Genomic DNA, 20,418 nt, shown 5'->3' on the forward strand with positions numbered 1-20,418 from the left:
GAAATGTGAATGTGTCTTCAAAATTTGATTTGGGAGTCTGGAAAGATGGCACTGTGAGTTTGACTCTCCAACATGCACATCAAGTGAAAACACTATGGTATATGTCTATAATTCTAACACTGCGGGGCTGGAGACAGGATAAGGCCTAGGGCCTGGTGGTCAGCTAAATGATTGAGAGACATGTTTGGGTACACAAATATGCACATACATAAATGTGCACACAAATGTATTTAGACATACACACAGAAACCGAGAGAGAGAGAGAGACAGAGAGAGAGAGAGAGAGAGAGAGAGAGAGAGAGAGAGAGAGAGAGAGAGAGAGAGAGAGAGAGAGAGGCTTTAGTTTATGTATACACAACCTATAGCCGATTTAGTAGTTTTTTCACTGCCCTTTCAAGGATTTTCTATGGGCTATGTATGAGACAGAGCCATAGGAGAAAAGCAAGCAAATTTACTTCATGTATATTTCACAAGATCCTCAAAACTGCATAAGAAAATCCAAAATGTAAAATATGTCAAGTCCTCAAGGATTTGGTGTAATTTGAACAAAGACACAGTTGAGGCAAAGTAACTACTGTGTGACATGTGTTTCTCAAAAGTTCCTATGAAGAAAATAAACCTCTCAAGTGCATATGCTAAAGTATTTTGAGTTGATGTCTTCAGGGGTCAACGAGTATTCATCAGGTTGTAAGACAGGGGAGCCGTGATGACCTATGAAAGCAGGAGTGTTCAACATTTTAACACTGTGGCATTATGCAAGGCTTTCTGGCCTATAAACTCTAGGGATTTCCTATTTCTAGTGGCCCACAGCGAGGATTACAAGCATGTGCCACTGTACCCAGTTTCTTACTGTGAATTCTGGGGATTGAACTCAAGTTCTCATATTTGCATTGCAACGATTTTACCAACTGAGCAATTTTTTTCAGTCTCTCTCTGTCCCCCTCCCTTCTACTTTCTTCTCCAACTATCTCCCACTGTACATCTCAGGTCCACTTCAAACTTGTTTTCCTCCCATCTCAGCCCTTGTGTTGCTGAAAATTCTTACCTTTTAACCTTGTGTCTTCACAATGTGCTATTTTGCTTTTTTCATTTCTTTTCTTTTTCTTTTAAAACAGGTTCTCTCCATTTGGTCCTTTCTGTCCTGGAACAGGCTATGTGGACCAGGTCAGCCTTGAACTCACAGAGATTCACTTGCCTCTGCTTTTCTAATGCTGGAATTAGAGACATACCCTCACATTCAGCAGCTTCCAATGCCTTTTTAATAGCTTAAGTGATATGTATTGCTTTCTTCATTGTTTAGCACTTAAGTTTTCAATTCATTTGTATCTCTCCAAACCTATTTAAATATATGCTTTAATGTCAAGATTAATACTCTTACCACTCAGTCGAAAACATCTATTGATTTAAATTGTCTTTATGAATGTAATTCCCCAGCATATCTGAATCAACAAAGAATAAGTAAGTGGTAAGCAATAACCACAGTTACTCTCTAGAGTTTCTTTAAGGGAATGAAGCCAAAAGTCAGAAAGTGATGGTGGCTATTTCTCATAACACTTCAGTTCATTTCACATGTCCTCCTTCTCTCTATCCTATAACTAGACAATGTCTGGTGAAATTTAAAAAAAAAAATAATCCATCTAGAAGAAAAAACACCATAAACTTCTGAAGCTTGTATTTAATTTCTCTTATATATTTCTTTAGAATGAAGGAGGATGTACTATGTCCTCTTTCTATAGGGCAAAAATAATGACATTTATCACTTGGACAACTGAATACCAAGTGTGCCTCATGTACTTAGCAAACTTAATACATTAAGAATAAATAAATAATTTATTTATTCATCTCCTCCCAGTCCCTCCCTGGACTTCCCCATCATACACGCCCCACTCACTTCTCCTGCATTTCTATCCAGAAAATAGCAGGCCTCTAATGGATATCAACCAAACTCAGCATATCAAGTTGCAATACAAATAAGAACTTCCTCTTGTAGATATACATAAGTCTACAGAATTTTAATAATAAAAATCTTGTTATCACCTACCTTAATGTGGTATATTTAAATGAATATTATTAAATGTATTTTACATTTATCATGTTAAACATCATTATAAACATCAGACACAGTATTTATCTAAGAATCCGTTCATCAATAATAAAGAGGTAAAAGCTTCCTCATTTTAAATACTTTATTTAAATCATTAATTTATCTTTTATCTTTTCTTAGTGTAAGTCTCATTTTAACAACTAAACTATAAACAAAAAAAACATGTGAATATTGGTCATGTCTCAAGAGTAAAGAAATTATTGAACATGAATAAATTTGAGTAAGACACATGTTTTTTTTTTCTTTTTACTTTTTCTTTTTTTTTTTTGTTTGGAAGGAACTTTTTCCTAATTATGTTGAGGTTGAATATAATTTTCTTCTTGTAGTGTCTATGTGAAATCTCCCTAAATTTTAAATATATTTGCTGTCCAGAAGTCAAAATTGCCTGGTAAAATCATTTGATTCTAATACTGTGTTTTATGAAGCTTTGAAAATGTTGAATTTTTCATTGCTTATCTTCGTGTTTGTCAAAGTCATGCCCAAAAAGTTATTTTCCAGGGAAGTCTCAGGGAGTAATAGCTACAAACAATTCATAGCATCTCATTAAAAATATGTTCTCCATATGGAGAGATATAAAATATAAATTTACATGAGGTCCCTAGATAATTCAATAGTGGGATCTGAGAGTTGGCAGTGAGGTGGATGGCAGGCTATTTCTGATGGGTTCTCAAGGAGTAATTCTCCTCACGACTAATTTCAATTTCAAATCAGACATATTGCATGACTGTGAGACTATTTTTGAGAAATGTTGATATGGGCATAGTCTAAGGAAACATGTCATTTACAGGTGCTTACAAGGATTCTTACAGCCTATTTGATTATTACCCATATAACAGCATTTAGAAATATCAGCAGATCTTGTTATGCAGTATTTGTACACTACTTATCAAAAATAACTTTTATTAAGACCCTCTTAAAGGATATGCATGGAGGAAATCTAAGTCAATACACAGGAACTTGATATTACTTCAGAACTCATTTGTTGGCCAAATAATTATGATTGTACAATTGAAAATTCATTTATGATGATGGTCATAAAAATGATGCAATTTAAATAACTTCTTCTAGAATACTTGGAATAAATATGAGTTTCAATTGGATTATGGCATTAAATTTGCTTTTATCTAAGAATATATTGAATACTAAGAATCATCTTTTTAAAAAAATATTTCTAAGTTCCTCTACAATTTAAAAAAACTGTCAAAAATTAACATTGCAGAACTTACTTTCTGTCTAACGTCACTAAAGTTCTACTGCTATATTTTCTGACATTTAGCATGTCAGAATATTATGAAGTTAACCTTCATTTTCAGCCCTCGTGGATACCCACATTTTCAATTCATTTACTTGATAAATTAAAAGATGTGATCTCCAAGTGAGAAGGTTGTCTATACAGGAAGCCCGGCAACTTAAATATATTATATGGCTCACAGTGTAAAAGCAATTAGCATACAATTTACATCTTCTAGGGAATTAAAAGCTGATTTGAGGAACAAGTATGTTTACCTACACATTTCTTTAGCGAATACAGATTTTTAATGATGCCAAAAGTTATCAGAGGTTTATAAGCAATGAAAAAAAGGGCCACTCACCTTAAGAGTTTAGACCTCCTAAGGCGTTTCTCGGAATATGCTTACCTCAGCTCCATGTTTCCTATTCAGTAATGTTCCCAATATAGCAAGATTATTTGGTTTCTGGTTAAATTTTGTGCTAAAGCCATGCTGGTGATTTATGCTCAACAGACATATTACACCAAACATGTAGAGTTTCCAATTAAAAAAGTTAAACTGTACTTAGATCATTTACCCTCTCCTTCTTTTCCCTCATACATTTCAGGCTCCCCCACTTACTTTAAGTCCTCCCTTTCTTTTATTTATTATTGCTAAATACACACACACACACACACACACACACACACACACACACACACACACACACCACACACACAACCTGCTGGATCCAGTTAGTGCTGTGTGTATGTATATGGGACTTGTCGGCCATTTGGTATTGGGTAACCAGTCTCTGAGAATGACTAATTCTCATTCTCTCAGCAATTCTTAATCACTTCTAGTTATTTTGGGCATGTCTGAGTTGCTGGTATCACAACTATTGTTCCCTCAAGCCATTGCTAAATAAGAAAAGAGTTATTTAAACACAACTCTGAGATACTAAGACAACTGGCCTGGCAGTCTAGAGGCTACTGAGTTGCTAAGTTGTGGTGGAAGAACTTGGGTTACATTTTACTAAAGAATTGCTTTAGCAGAGTAGAGGGATGGCCCAAGATTCTTCACTACTCAGAATGCCCATTAGTTAAATTTCTTCTAGTGCTTTATTTATGAAATTTCTCACATAATATTTATGGACTCTGGTGACCACGTTGATGAAACTTAGAAAAAAAAAAGAAAACTACATATTAATTTATTTGTATTTGGAACAAGTTAAAGTTATATGTAGTGCATTTATTGTAAAAATGCTTACAGTTTTCAATCAGGTTCACCAAAATTTGAAGATGGAAATTGATGAATTTTTATTTTGTCATTCACTCTTTTATGTCCCATATTTACCAATATCTTAAAATTAAAAACCAATTAAATTTCAACTGGTTTACAAATAGAAAATACTATATATTTTTTAATTTTATATATATTTAATGAAATTATCCTATTATTTTTGAAATGAGTTATAAAAATAAAAAATATTTAATATTTTATACCATTTCTTATCATTAGTTTATCCATCTATGTATCTATCACCTACCTATCAACTGCATGTCTATAATTTATCTATTTTATATTTATCTATCATCTATGTTTATCACATAATAATTCTAGTTTTGAGTGGTTCTTCCACAATAAGACTTATTTTTCATCATTGTAAAAATATGTTCAATATAAAGATGTTATAATTTCATGAATATATTTTAAAGATCATATTGTTTATAAAGAATAAACTTGCTATAGATTTACACTTCATATAATTGTTAAAATTGGCAATAACTTTATAGTCTGTTTCAGAAGGTATCACAATTCAGAATTTCTCAGAATAATTTAAATGTAATGTTATGGGGAGCTTCAGAAAAATATTAACATTTGCAAAATCTTAATAATTAGGTAATGAATATTTATTAGAACTAATGATTAAGAACATCATAATTTATACTTTTACTTTTAAATGTCACAATTTGTTTCTTAAATTTTTCCATCTTAAATTCCCTCTCTGTATTTGATTTTAACATTGAACTGCAGAGTGAAACCTTTATTTCTTTGATTTATTACAGATTTGTTGAAATTACTGCATTCTTATATAGAGATAATCAGAAATAATTTTTTTTTCATCAAATGTTTTTCTCTTTCTTTTATCTCTTTGCCTAGACTGAGTAGGGAGGATCAATTCCCAATAGATGCTCTCTATATATAATTCTTTGGTATACTTCATTTTTTTCAGTACTCAATTTCTTTACTATGCAAAGTGCAAGCATTGATTTTCCTCTTACCATAACTCACTCAGGTCTATTCTAAGGAAGCATTTTTAAATGCAGTTTTTTTTTTTCAGTTGTGGGAATGGAGGTTAGTTTTTGATCACCACATTCAGTCATCATCTTCTTTACTACACTGAAAATTCTAAAGTTCTCCCTTGGGTCTAAAAGTTGTTCTAAAATTTACTTCTAATCATTAGTTAATCTAATTCACCCAAAGACTGCATTATGAAACATATTACTCTTAAATTTAAAGATACAAACTTAACACTTGATTGAACACACATATAAATACTCATAAGTTAGTTTTCAAAGACAACACAAGAAACGTTCACTTTAACTATCCAATTGTGATCTAAGGATTGTACTGTACAAGCAGGCAAGGGAAAAATCAAATGCATTTGATAGTTAAAATCAACAGCTAAGAAATGGTGCTTTAGACATCTATTCTACTACTGCCCATATTTTCTAAATATTTCTGACCTTTTGTGACAGTGATGCACTAATTTTCACTTACTGAAGGTTTATTTTAAAATAATGTGATTTATTGACTCTGGAGGATCTACATAGATATGTAAGTCAAGTGGCCTTAGAACTCTGGAGAAAGGTAAGAATTTTGTTGGGAAATCCAAGGAAAAGCAGTTTTTGATGCTCACATCATATGAAGTGAGGATTGAAGAAGTCACTGAAAATATGATGGGAAGTAATTATTTTAACTATACGCAGATTAAGTTTATCTGTAAAAATTAGGAGGATAAATTTAGTCCTGGCTCAATTGTGCATACTTCATCGCAGCTCAGGGATCTCAAGAATACAGCTATTTTAGAACAAGTGGATTTGCATAATTTTAAAAAGGGCTGTGGCATTTTAAATGACAGCCTACCAATTGAAGTAAGAAACATTTCCTAGATCAGCCTAAGCATGTGGATTTTCCATAGAACATTATATAGAAATATTTAAAAAATTACCCTGAGATTTCACTGAATCAAAACCAGGGGCATTCATTCCTAGAGTATACATTTCTAAAACACTTTGTAGACAATTCTTAGGCAGTACCTCATATGCAGAACATGAGCTGAAAATTGCATCTCTATAACAGGAAAGATTTTTCCCAAATTTAAAACACTCATATCACACTTTATAGAAATTTTATCCTTCCTTCAAGGATTATCTCTGGGTGGTATCTCTGCAATTTCTTCTGCCAGGGATATCTTTAAAAAAAAAAAGGAAAAATAACCATAATCATTGCAATGTCACATCTCCTATTAATCTCCTCCATCCTATGATCTCTCCTGATGTAATTGGCAGAACAATAGCTGTTTCTCCATTTTACCATAGGAAACCTCTTCCAGGTTGCTTCCCATTAAAATACTTTAAATCTTCAAAAATATCATCACCTCTATAGTCATGAATTCATAGACATGTAAATAAACTGCATATTTTCATTTTTGTCTTCTCTAACATAGATTTTTGCCAGTTTAAACTACTGACCCCTAAACATTGATCCCAACAGAGAAGAGGAAAACTGTCTCCAAATTTTCAGCATTTCTGAGGAGATGGAAGAATAGAGGCTGTTACCATGTGGATATGTTCCCAGTGCTATCTGTAATAAAGAAACTGAAAGTTGATTTATAATAGAAAGTATCTTTTTTTTTAGTAAGAGTGATACAATTAAAAATTTTTAATGTAAAAATTGGCACTTATAGGAACATTGGGTAATAGATATATAAATCACACATGCAAGTAAAATAAGCACCAATAACTGAAGTGATTTGTCAATTCTGTGAAAATTTTAAAAATACATTTTAAGATTTGGCTACCTAAATTAACATATTAGGTGATTACAAGGAGAGTGAAATTGAATTTATATAACAGGAAAAGAATATAAGCTGAAAATATGCATTGATTGTTACTAACTAAAATTGCATATGTCTATGTGTACTAGTTATATACACGAAAGGCAGCAAGAAGAGAGAAGCAATCATCAACGTGTTAAAAGTTCCTGTAAAGGATTATCAATAGAGAAAGAAGTACTCAAATGCATTTGAAGTTTTCAACTTGGAAACTGATTGATGGGTACAAGGATGATCATTTTGTAAATTTATCTTAACATGAGCACATATATTTTATAAACTTAAGAGCTCCTATATAGTCTAAAACTTAGTGAACTAGGGTCTAAATGAGTCTCTAGTAAGTGATGGAAACAGATGAAATTTCCAGCACCAAAATGTAAAAATATCCAGTGTGCTAAGTTAACAGTATGTCTCTATGATAAAGATAGAACTGTATACCCAAGCGTGTTGTCAGACAAATTCTTTAGTAAAACTCAGTATACAAAGTTTGGGAAAAACACTGTCTAAGCACTTGCCTTGATTTGAAGATGCTTTCAATTGATTTTCATTACTAATTCACTTTTTCTTTCATTAGAAGATGGTATTCCGAAATGAATGCCATATGCCCGTCTATGCACATATTCATTCCTGTTTCAGTAAGTTTCATCTGACACTCATTTTTAGTTATTAAGAATTTGGTAGATTTATGTGAAAGCCATGTTGTTTTAGTTGGCTTTCCTGTTGTGATAAATGCCATAACCAAAAGTAACATGGGGAAGAAAGGTGTTCTTTTGTTTGTTTTGTTATTTAAAGATTTATTTATTTATTGTGTACACTGTGTTCTTCCTGACTGTAAGCCTGCACACCAGAAGAGGGGACCAGATCTCATTATTGATGCTTGTGTTTTTATTGTTGTTTGTTTGTTTTTCTTTCCATTTTACAGCTTACATAACACTGAGGGAAATCTAGGTTGGAACTCAAGGCAGGAACCTAAAGGCAGGAACTAAAGCAAAGCTCATGGAGCAATGCTGCTTATTATCTTGCTCTCCCTGGCTTGGTAATTTTTGTTAGACAGCTCAGGCCTTTCTTTGATAGACCAGGATGACCTCTCTAGGGGTTGTATCACTGTAGCTGAAATTTTCCTAGTCCCACCCGGATCCTGTGGTCCCTCAATCCTGTAGTTCCTCAGACTCAAATGAACACACAGAGGATTAATATTATTTATAAATGCTTGGCCATTAGTTCAGGATAACTTCTGACTATCTCTTACACTTAAACTCAGCCCATTTTTGTTAATCTATATGTTACCACATGTTTTGTGGCCTTATCTGTGTGCCATTACATGATGCTCCCTGCATAGCAGATTGGTGTCTCCTGACTCAGCCTTTCTCCACCCAGAATTCTCCTCTCTGTTTATCCCACTTATACTTCCTGCCTGGTGACTGGCCAGTCAGCATTTTATTTATCAACCAAAAAGAACAGCACACATTCACAGCATACAAAACATCCCACAACATACCACCACAGTCAACTAAGCCAATCCCACTCAATTAGCAGCTAATAATATACCTCACAGACATGGCCACAGACCTCCATGATCTAAGGAATTCATCAGTTGGGTCTTTTTTTCTTCCCAGATGACTCTAGGTTTATGTCAGTTGGCTTAGCTACATATGACAAATTCTATGGAATAGCCCATTTACTATATGACAGGGAAATATCAGCATAAACAGGCCAGTTGTAGAAAAACTAAAGCTTGTATAATCATACAAATACACAACACTAATATGGAAAATCAAAGACTATGTTAAGACTTTACAGATTTATTTAGTCTTTGAGACAAGTTTTTAATACACACCAGACTGGCATCTAACATGCCAGAAAAACAAGGATAACTGAATTCCTGGTGCTGGGAATATAGGTACATATCCCCGCACCTGGCTTATGCAGAGCTGAGACTCTCTCTTGGCTCTACTCTGTTCATAATGTTAGAGCACTATACTACCTGAACCACATCTCCAGCTAGTTTATGCATTTACAATATCGTACCTTAAATTGCTATTTTAGAGAACATCATGTCTACTTAACAAAGCAAAGGTTTATTGTAAAATCATTCACTGCTTTGTTTTGGGATAATCAGCTCAGCAGCAGCCTCACGCATCTGGAGATCTGGTGTCTAATGTTTGCATCAAGAGGCCTTGTACAATGATTGTTCTGTGCTATTTAGACATGTCTAAGAACTCTGTGAGGTATGTATAATGACAACTGCGCATAAGAACACACTTCTCAGATTGCTTTTCATCATTGTGCAATATATATGTGCTGGTTATAGTTCAGTTAGTAGAAAAATAAACTACACTTCATTTTCTTAACTGTTATGTTCAGTATCCTTAGCCCTGTGAACCAGAGAAGAGACTTATTTAAAGTATTAAAAACACATGTATGTGGGTGAGGTCTTAATAGAAAATAAATGAAACCCCAAAAAATACTTATAATTGGTGGTTCTTATAGAATTTTAGCAGAGTGTATGTTGCCAAACTCCATTCTCTGGCTATGAATATTGCTCTCTTGAAATTAGAGCTGTGGAGATTACCTGCCTGAGACTCACACAAGCTCAGTTCTACTAACATTCCTTTGTGGACCTCAGATAAGACTCACAACACTTGTAAGGTTGCACCTTAGCTCTCCCCTCCCTGAAAATTTCAAAGTGGTTAAAAATTGCTATTAAGAGTGACTCTTCTGCCAGGCAGTGGTGGTTCATGCCTTTAGTCCCAGCACTCAGGAGGCAGAGGCAGGCTGATCTCTGTCAGTTCAAGGCCAGCCTGGTCTACAGAGCAAGTGGCAGTACAGGCTCCAAAGCTACACAGAGAAACCCTGTCTTGAAAAAAAAGAAAGAAAAGAAAAAACAAACAAACAAACAAGAGTGACTCTTCTTATTTGGTTTAGCTGCCAACACTTTGGTTTAGTTGCAGACACTTAGGGAAACTACAATTGAGCTCTTTGGTTCATCAAGCTATAATTTGTTGGAATTCGTAGTTTGGATTCTTGCCTTCTTAATATGGGATGAATGGAAAGACTCACAAGGAAGAGCTAGGCATTAGGATTATAAATGGCAAATGTGTAATGCCACCAAGGGTAGGATGTTTGAGCTACTGTAGGAGGCAAACTCTGAGAAAGTAAAAAGTAAGAGGAAACAATGGGAAATAATGTTGTTGCAGACAGCTTTGTCAAGCCAATTGGCTATTGTAGCATCCCCTATATAAAACAAGTATCTCTAGTAGTTAACTCATCCTTCCCTCTCATGTATAGTGGTGATGAAGAGCAATATATTCACAAAATAAAATATGTACCTGCCAATAGACAAAGAGGTAGAGGGCAGAGAAAGTCACTGCCCTTACAATTCTCCTTTTCTGTTTAGCATATGATAACCCCTATGCCAAAGTGACTTGCATGAGCATAAGTACACATACACACACACACACACACACACACACAGAGAGAGAGAGAGAGAGAGAGAGAGAGAGAGAGAGAGAGAAAGACAGACAGACAGACAGAGACAGAGACAGACACACACACAGAGACAGAGAGAGAAACATAAATATATTTTTTCTGTCTATAAATTACTGTGAACAAAAGATACATGTGTCACATTCAACATGATGAAGTAACCAAATATAGGGGTAAGAGAAACACATGGATCAAAAAATTGAGATAGCAAAATTAAGCTTATGTAGATGTAACCATCTTGTTAAATAAGAAACACAGAGCCAAATACAGAGTTAAAAGCCAAGAGATCAGAGCAATAACTAAGAGCTGAGACTAAAAACTTCACCGCTGCTGCTGTCCTACCTCTCCTCAAGAGAGCTACTTCCTGTGTGTTTGTCCTTTTTATTGACTTTTTGTTCTGCCTTCTCATTGGTTGTAAACCCAACCACATGACCTCCTCGTCACTGCCTGTCTATACAGACCTCCAGGTCTTCTATGGTTGGTATTGAGATTAAAAGTGTGTGTCTCCATGCTGGCTGTATCCTTGAACACACAGATCTGCCTAGCTCTGCCTCCCAAGTGCTGGGATTAAAGGCGTGCACCACCACCGCCCAGCTTCTGCTATGGCTTGCTATTAGCTCTGACCCCTGGGCAACTTTATTTATTAACATACAAATAAAATCACATTTCAGTACAAATAAAATACCACCATAAGCTTAGTCAGGTGAAAGGGCTGTACTGTAATGATCAATGTATACAGGGTTTCTATGAAATAAGTGATAGGCCTGTACATAGCAAATGACATTCTACTTTTAGACACTCCTTACAAATATGAGCCCAATAACATGAAAAATGGAAGTAAGGTGGAATGTTTCAAATGCTTGTGATAATTAATTTTGGAGAATATTAGGTCAATGAATTTTCTCGTTCTTCTGGTCAAAGCAATTGGGATATTTACATATCCTTGATAATAGTAGAAGAGGATATAAAATATATTGCCATGTAAGTGATAAATAATTATCAAATCAGTTACATGGCAAAATGTATTGAATATAAAAATAAAAATTTGTCCCATAGAATGAGGAGGTTACCACATATTATAGAAGTCAGACATGCTGCACTAGGACATTCAGAGGGAAGATACACTTCTGTGAGATGCTGGTACTGGGGACACTTTGGAGACTACTGAAAATACTAAGTGCACATTGCTTTATTTGGCAAGTCTTTTGAGAGCAGCTGAAGAATGTTGCACTTTAAATCAATTCTCTAAAAGTCTGTATGTGATACCTGCTGAGTGGTTAGGCGATGGTGGAACCATTAGCTGGGGACATACAAGAAGAAAGGTCATTGTGGGATGCTCTTTCCAAGCATGCAGGGATAGTGGACTCATCCTATTTCTTCTTATTATCAATTCACAATGGGATGAACAAATGTGCTTCCCAAAATGTCATTCTTCATCATATTATGACTCTGCACAGGAGAAAACAATAGAGTTGAGAGCCCATGGATGAAAACATATATTTATAACCAAAAATTCCTTTCATTGATTAAATTTTCCTTCTCTAGTATTTGGTCATCATAATGGAAGCTGACTAACAGGTTTACTAGCATAAATGACATTCCTTCATATGGTCCCTGTAAATGACATTCCATCATATTTTTATTAACTCTTTGTTTCTGTTCTAATGAACATTTGATAATGTATACAAAAATCTCCATTTTCTATTGAAATGTTATCATCAATATTTTACCCAATTTTCTTATTTAAGAATCACTCTACAGCTAAATGAATCACTTTGGCCCATTGAGACAAATTGTTTTATCAATTCACTCATTAAAGATGGTATTTGTTTGTTTGTGTAGCAATAACTAAAAAAATCACATTATTTGCAGGTATTTGTTCTTACAGAAATTTGAATTTCTTTACTTCTACCTATTTGAACTTTCACACAGTTTTCTGTTTTGAATGATAAGTACTTTAATTTTCACTGTAACATTTAATCAGTTTTTCTCACCCAATGGTGAGAATAAGACCAATACCACAATTTGAGCCAAACTGAAGCAAATGATATTTTATTGGGTATACCTAAGAGCTGGCCAGATATTGCCTTCTAAGTTCGGTTAAAGAGAGCATCCCAAAATCCATCTCTTGGACTCTCTTTAATAAATAAAATGATGAGTAGTTTTACAGAAGAGAGACAATGGGAAATAAGAAAATTTAAAAAAATCTTAAAAATTATTATTTGGTCACCCATCATATGATTAGGGAGGGTTCATGCAGGGTCATGACATACCAATCAAGGTCATGAGTTGGGGAAGGTCAGGTGCCAGGAAACAGAGAGCAACTCAACTCACATAGTAAATAGAAACTTATTTTTAAAACTATAGCATACTGTCTCCTGCCTTCAAAACTGGAGTTGGACAGATTCCACATGTAAAATTTTCTGATCACATAGATGTTTAAAATCATTTCACAGTACCTTTAATGGTTGAACTAATTCATTTCTAAATCTATTTTCCTTCTGGTGTATAATAACAATTTATTGTGGTTTTGATCATTTTTATTGCTAATTCAGAAACATAATCCTCTTTATTGTCATTCATTTTGTGGATGTCAATACTGAAGAGTGATAAGAACGCAATAAATCATCTGTTTTAATAATCCTGTTATAATTTTTCACATACTGTTTTCTTCATTATGATTTGACATTCACAAGTATGATTCGACAGTTTACAAAGAATAAATAAATAATACTAATATCAGAGATAGAAATGGCCATTTGAGAAATAAGTGAACGTAAAACACACTGGTGGTCTCAGCTTCATGACTCCTGAGAAACTATTTCAGGTTCTTCAAGTAGCATTTGATAGTAATAGCTCTGCAGTATCACAGATCCCTGGATGTTTGCAGTTATTGCAATGAAGCTTTGATGATATTGAGGTACACGATAAATCTGGCTGACATCAATATAGAATATACGTGATTATAGTCCAATTATATGCTTCTATTACTATGTTCTATTACTATTAAGAGACACCATTACCAAGGCAACTCAAAAAAAAAACCATTTAATTGGGAGTTTGCTTATAGTTTTAGAGAGTTAGGCCAAGGTCATCATGGTGGGAATCAGACAGGCATGTGCTGGAGCAGTAGCAGAGAGCTTTACATCCTTATCCTGATCTGCTGGTGAGAGAGAGGGGGGGGGAGAGAGACAGGGAGAGAGAGGGAGAGAGAGAGAGAGAGAGAGAGAGAGAGAGAGAGAGAGAGAGAGAGAGAGAGAGAGAGAGATTGGGATTTTGAAATCTCAAAGCACACTCCTTGTGACAATTCTCTTCCCACAAGGGCACACTCCTATTCCTTCCCAAATAGTTCTACCCCATGGTGATTATGCATGCAAATGCATTCAAATATATGAGCCTATGGGAGCCTTTCTCATTAAAATCACCACTACATGTAAATTTCTATAGCATTTACAGAAAGAATAGTTTTATGATTTGAATCTTAAAACTGCTAAGAATAAGTATGAAAACCACAAATATCATTATTATGTGAGTTGAAGAAGGTTGTTGAAGCTTGTGAAAAATATAGGTTATATATATCCCTGTCAGTTAATTATCAAACTAAATCCATTATAGGTATGATTAGCTTATTCTTTTAAATGAATAAAAATCATTAGTGAAATGTATTACTTCCTATAAAGTTCAAAAAACAGTAAAAAAATCTCAGAAAATAATTTTATTATGTTGATATACACTTTTACAAAAGGAAAAAAAAATAAGTTAATGTGTGGTACCTTAATTTGAGTTTTCAAGTAAGTGAAAATGTTGGAGTATATAACAATATTATGTTGTACTTCCAGGACAGGAGAAAATATGGTATCCCTCCCTTTGTCTTTGTATAACTGAGTGCCATTTTTAGGTTTTCATCTTTGTTCAACTGAAAGTCAACATGCTTTTGCTAAGAATTCCATTGAAACTCTTAACTTGACCCCTTTAGATGAAATGTGAAGAGCATTTTATCCTTAAAAAGCAATGCTCCTAACCAAAAGATAAAATTTCAAAGCTAAGATTGTGCCGTAATTAAGTGTGTTTTATTTCTGGCATGTAAAGTTAGTTGAAAATATAAAGGTTAAAAAATCTATCAATAAAATTAAGGATAACAACTACAAGATCATATTAACAGATGTAGAAAAACCATCCAATGAAACACATTGAATATTCAGGATAAAATCCCCCCAAAGTTAGGCACAGGACATATGTAACATTGCAACTTATAAAATCAACAAAATCAGTACTCTGTTGAACACGACTGAAATTAATGAGAACAAGCATGTAGCTAGAGTTTTCCTGCCTTGCCCACAGTCAGGACAAATCTCTGTCACCCGCCAGTCCCACAGCCGCTCAGACCCAACCAAGTAAACACAGAGACTTATATTGCTTACAAACTGTATGGCCGTGGCAGGCCTCCTGTTAACTGTTCTTATATCTTAAAGTAACGCATTTCTACAAATCTATACCTTGCCACGCGGCTCGTGGCTCACCAGCATCTTCACATGCTGCTTGTCCTGGCGGGTGGCTGGCGGCGTTGTCCTGGCAGTGGCTGGCAGCATCTCCTTCTGCTTCCTGCTCTTTTATCTCTCCTCTCTGTTAGTCCCGCCCATACCTCCTACCTAGCCACGACCAATCAGGTTTTATTTATTGACCAATCAGAGCAACTCGACATACAGACCATCCCCCAGTACAGCCAAGTGCAGACCATCTCAGACACCTGCACTCAGGCCCATGGTCCTAATCATCCTCTATGCAAACCTGCTGGGTAATGCCACAAGGAACCCAAGAAGGGCTCCCACAAGACATACATTAACATCCCACAGCACAAGCAGATAAGCAATTATAGACTAACCACTTTAGTCATGATTTGCAAACCTTTTACTGTATCCAGCAATTTTTTTGTTTTATTTTCTTGGTGTTATGTTTTGGTGCACAGTTGTTTTTAATATTAACAAACACAATTGGTGCATTTGTTCTTTTGTTGTGTATGCATTTCCAGTTGAATAATATACCTGTAAATTTATTACCAATTTTAAAGTAGTGAAATTTTGACTTCTTCTACACATCTTACTGTTTTAGCTGTTTAATTGTGTTTTATATTGTATTTTTGGTACTTAGCTTTTTGAATACCATTCATTGAAAAGATTCCTCTTTATCTGTAAATGGATATCCTTGCTGAACTCAACTACCAATATATGTGATAATTTATTGCTTGATTCTGTCATCTATTCTGTGATCGGTCTGTCCTTTGATAGTACTATATTGCTTAATTACTATCACTTTGAAGTATGTTTAAGGATGTGAGGCATAGGGGCTGTACATTTATTATTTTGTAAAATGAATTGCTTTTATTTTTATATTTCTTTGCATGTACTTGTGCCACAGTGCACATGTGAAGGTCAGAGACAACTTGTGGATATTGATTCCTTCTTCTACATGTTAGTTGGGTCTTAGGTACTGGACTTCTGAGTTAACCCATCTTCCCTCAGTTTTTTCTTCATTGTAATACAGTTTTAATGATGGTAGGTACTATAAAATTAATATGAATTTGATGTAGGAGTGTTAAAAAGGAAAGATTTTGTTTTTATCATAATTTCACATGGTTCAGACCATGGTCAGTTTTTATTATTTCTTTTATCCTATACATTTTTTTTCTCTTATCCAAAGCAAAAACACCATAATGGAATGGTGTGGGAAAAGATACTGCTAATGTCATGGTGGCCAGGAAGTAAGTGTGTGAGTGCATGTGTGTGTGTGTGTGTGTGTGTGTGTGTGTGTGTGTGATAGTGAGTGTATTCAAAACTGCATGAGAGAAGGTCAATTGTTGCTGGAGGGCTTCTCTCCAGGCTCCACCAAACTCTGCAGTCCCACAATCCACGTATAAAATAATCACTCAGACGCTTATAATCCTTATAAACTGTATGGCCGTGGCAGGCTTCTTGCTAACTGTTCTTATATCTTAAATTAACCCATTTTTATAAATCTATACCTTGCCACGTGGCTGGTGGCTTACTGGCATCTTTACATGCCACTTGTCCTGGCGGTGGCTGCAGTGTGTCTCTCCCCCTTCCTCCTGTTTCCCCAATTCTCCTCTCTTCTTGTCCCGCCTATACTTCCTGTCTGGTCACTGGCCATCAGTGTTTTATTTATATAGAATGATATCCACAGCAGTCAATGGTCAATTTTTGGGAGTTCCTTTTCTCCTTATAGTGAGTTCTGGACAACCACCTGGTTATCTGGTTTGGCAGGAAATGCCTTACCTAAAGACTAAAGGTATGGTATCAAATGACACCAAATTGAAGACTGAACTGTACTGCTGTCAACACCAATTCACTTATCAATCATGTAACTGAAATTTGCAAGAACTCAAGCAGTGTCTGGAGGTTTAAATCAGTCATTTCAGAAGATTCTTTCAATTCAAATACTATCTTGGGGAGAATGGCGTTCCTGGCATTCCCTGCCACTTGTTCTTACATTCCTTTTCTGCACTTCTCTTTTGAGAAGAGCCCAGTTTAATAAATTGCTTTACTCTCTTATCACATGTTATCTCAATGATTGTCCTATATGTGAGCATATTATTCAATGTGGGAAACTACTCTATTGTCCTACTTTAAAATTGGAAGACAAGTGTATCACTCATAAAAGGTGATTCTCAGTGTCAGGACCTAGCTGCAAAGAAAATCAGGCTGCATCATGTAGGGATAGAAGGAAGCTAAAGTATGAAATCAAGTAGCAATAGGAGCTTTAGAAACCTTACCTCAATTTGTAGGCAACACCACTATAATCCATCCAGGTTTTCCTTTCTTTCTAGTTCAAGATAAAACTTATTTCACCCCTTTCTCTCTAGAATTATGTTATTATCTTTAAGGTTTATTTATCTATCTATCTATTTATTTATTTATTTATTTATTTGTTTGTTTGTTTGTTTGTCTGTCTATTTTGCAAAGTGTATGTGTTGTTTGTTTGTTTGGGTGTGGAGACCAGAACACAGTAAAGGATGTCATTCCTCAGGAGCTGTTTATGTTGATTTCTGAGATTAAAGTCTCTGACTGACCTCAACAGAGATAGCTGAGTAGGTGAGACTGAAGAGCAACCACCAGAGGTCTGGTCTCTGCCTCCTCAGTGTTGAATTCACAAGTGTGTACCACCACATCTAGCTTGTTTTTTAAAACCTGGTTTCTGTGAATTTTCAGCTCCTTGTGCTTGCAAGAAAGGGACTTTTTATTGACAGATATACTATCAATATAGTCTGAAAGTATTAAAAATTAATAGTAGCATGCCAAAAGTGCCTGTGCTCCCATTTTGTACATTGAAAATTAAATTATAATTAAACCATAATTTTAATATTTTTTAGGACTAAATAGCTATCTGGTATCTTAATCATTTTTTCAGGTCATAATGTGTTATGATTACCAACAAAACAAAATGAAGACCATGTTTATTTGTGCACCATTCAGACACCTTTTTGCAAGTCACTATTTATTTAGTTTTATTTGTGGGTATTATACCTTCTGCTGACAGCTAAAATTTATTTGCCTTTCTTTGAACCAGTGGCCCTTCTGCATTAATTGTTGACACCAAGATACTGAGATTCACAAAATGAGAACATAATAATAATTATGTGTTCCTGTAATTATAGCAAAGACATCCCTTCCAACAGACACATCAAACAAATTTCCGTGAGAACACTGAACTCTGGCATGACCACAGTGATTCATGTTTTCTAGTTAGCATTTTCCTTCTTTTCTGATCCCAAACACTTCACCAAATAGACTATAGAAAAATTTTCCTGAGGGTTACTTACATTGCATAACAACCATAGGTCATTGGACTACAGTGTTTTTTTTTTCCTAAAGGCTGCTAAAAAGGTCTTTGTTTAATGGCAAACAGCTTTTACTAACTTCCCCAGGATTCCAGAAAGGCTAATCAGCAGTTCTAGTCAGCAGCACATTTATTACCCCGTGACGTGCTGAAGACAGCTGGTTACAAATAGAACTGCCTCTAGAAAAATGCTGTGCCAGTGTTTTATAATAAAGTGCACCAATTAGATGCATTCATTAGGACAAACTGCTTGTCTTCTTCCATCGAGGTGCTTTTTAAAAAAATCACAATATATTTTTGAGCTCACCCGTCTGTATTATTATTAATCAAGCAAGACACATCAAAAAATATTGATGTGAAAACCATGTATACATACTGAATATTTTGTTAGTATCAACCAACCCACATAGACTTAAAAGTGATTTGATATAGGACAATTTTTTTCTCTTTTAAGGGAATCCTATATCTCTGACACAATGAGTGACTTGAGAATTCTGTTCCATAATAGTACTATTAAGAATAAAGATTCACAACCTTACACACATTTGCTTAATTTTCTATTTTGCAATATAAACTTAACATCCACCTATATTTGCTGTGGGATGGTCTGTATTGCAAATTGCTCTGATTGGTCAATAAATAAAACACAGATTGGCCAGTGGCCAGGCAGGAAGTAGGTGGGACAAGGAGAGAGGAGAATTCTGGGAAGCGGAAGGCTGAGGTAGAGAGACACTGCAGCCACCGCCAGGACAAGCAACATGTAAAGACGCCGGTAAGCCACCAGCCACATGGCAAGGTATAGATTTATAGAAATGGTTCAATTTAAGATATAAGAACAGTTAGCAAGAAGCCTGCCACGGCCATACAGTTTGTAAGCAATACAAGTCTCTGTGTTTACTTGGTTGGGTCTGAGCGGCTATAGGACTGGAGGGTGACAAAGATTTGTCCTGACTGTGGGCAAGGCAGGAAAACTCTAGCTACATATATTGCTTTTATTGATATCAGTGTAGCTCAGAGATTATAATTGCCAAAAGAGGAGTATGGAATTATAAACATACAATGTGGACAAAAATCTGTTCTTCTTGGGGTGGAGGGCAACTGGATACAACAGAGAATAGAAGAGAACAAGATGGATCCGACTGTTTACTCTGATGACAACATTATTTTTCAGTTTTCTACTTATACACACAAACACTCAGTGGCTGCCAATACTCAATTCTTCTCTACAGTGGATGTAATTTGCATTAGGTCCTGCCTTAACTTGTAAATATTTTTCCATGTACTTGAATGCAGAATTAGTATGCATGATGATGCTCTCAGCCACCTACTTTTATTTATTCACAATTTCTATAGTTTGTTTGTATGCATTGTTGATAAATGGAAACACTCAGCACTCATAATTGTTCTTATGACTGACTTCAAACTGAAAAAGAGACCAATGCAGAAGAATGTTAGCTCATATAATCAGAGAAATATTCTAATAATGAATAAAATGTCACTTACATGTTCATACTAAACACCTGCCTTCAAATATATCATAATATTTATTTGTTTCACTTACTTACCTTTCTACTTGATACAATCAATGTAGTCCTTTAATAAAGCCCATCATCACTTATCTGAATTAGCAGTTTAAATGCTATGTAGTA

The sequence above is a fragment of the Peromyscus maniculatus genome, chromosome 6 (genome assembly GCF_049852395.1).
Source record: "Peromyscus maniculatus bairdii isolate BWxNUB_F1_BW_parent chromosome 6, HU_Pman_BW_mat_3.1, whole genome shotgun sequence".
In the NCBI taxonomy this organism is placed as follows: Eukaryota; Metazoa; Chordata; class Mammalia; order Rodentia; family Cricetidae; genus Peromyscus; species Peromyscus maniculatus.